The sequence below is a fragment of the Capsicum annuum genome, unplaced genomic scaffold (assembly GCF_002878395.1).
Source record: "Capsicum annuum cultivar UCD-10X-F1 unplaced genomic scaffold, UCD10Xv1.1 ctg5355, whole genome shotgun sequence".
Lineage (NCBI taxonomy): Eukaryota > Viridiplantae > Streptophyta > Magnoliopsida > Solanales > Solanaceae > Capsicum > Capsicum annuum.
This window is the reverse complement of record NW_025861658.1, coordinates 457,698-459,002: the sequence shown is the minus strand read 5'-3', so window position 1 is coordinate 459,002 and position 1,305 is coordinate 457,698.

Below are 1,305 nucleotides of genomic sequence, written 5' to 3'. Positions count from 1 at the left end.
AAGAAGTCTAAGGTTTTAGAACTTTGAGACTGCAACCTATAGATCCAACCAATGGGCTCATAGGTATAAGTATCTATGGCTCATAGGTAGGGATTGTAGGTATCCTTTCTACTAATTTCATCAATTTTTATTATTTTTTGCTCCGAACCTTATTTTCCTACAAAACTAGCATAAAAACACATCACATCTGACAAAAATACCCAAGTACATTCATAGTTTCCTTGTTTTAATCATCAAAAATTCCATGAAACCATGAAACATTAATATGATATCTTGTTCTACTCCAAGATTGAGATCGATCATAAGGAGAACTTGTGGTTGTACATTAGAAATTGAGAGATGAGAAGTTTTATACTATGCTCTCCAAGTTTAATTTTTGGTTATAGTCTTTCTATGTCATGGGTCATGTGGTGACTAAAAATGGTATCATGGTCGATTCATCCAAGATTATAGTGGTTCATAATTGGGCTACGCCTACTTTTTCTTTTAAGATTCAGAGTTTTGCTGGTTCAGCAAGCTACTATCGGTGCTTTATTGAGGGTTTTTTTATCTATTAGGACTCCTTTGACTAAGTTGACTAAGAAGAATATTTTATTTTAATGGTTTGATAATTGTAAGGTGAGATTTCAAAAGCTCAAGGATTTGTTGACCTCAACTCATAGCTTGACTTTGCCCAAGGAAGGCATGGATAAAACACTTTTTTGTAATGCTTTAGGTATTGGGTTAGGTGTTTTGTCAATTCAAGAAGGTAAGGTGATTACATATGCTTCTTTTTAATTGAAGCTCCATGAAAAGAATTACCCTACCCATGATTTGGAGTTGTGCACAGTCGTATTTGCTTTAAAATTATGGAGGCACTACTTGTATGGAGTCCTTTATAGGTCTTATCAGGTCATCATAGCCTTTAGTATTTATTCACCTAGTGAGATCTAAATATGAGGTAGCATTATTGGCTTAAGTTGCTTAAGTATTATGACAATACTATTCTTTATTTTTTGGGTGAGGCTAATGTGGTTGCCAATAACTTGAGTAAAAAGTTGACTAGTGTGGGTAGCTTGGTGCATATTTTGACCCAGGAGAAGCCTTTGGTATTAGAGGTTTAGTCTTTAGCTAACAGTATAGTTAGGCTTTATATTTTTACCCGAGTGTATTTTGGCATTTGTGAAGGATAGAACTTCTTTAATGGGATAATGTTAGGCTTATCTGTATAGTGATATTGGATTTAAACTAATTCAGGATAAGGTGTTGAGTGGTAAGGCTAAGGAATCCTTTCTTGATTTAGATGTTATTTTGAGGATTGGATGT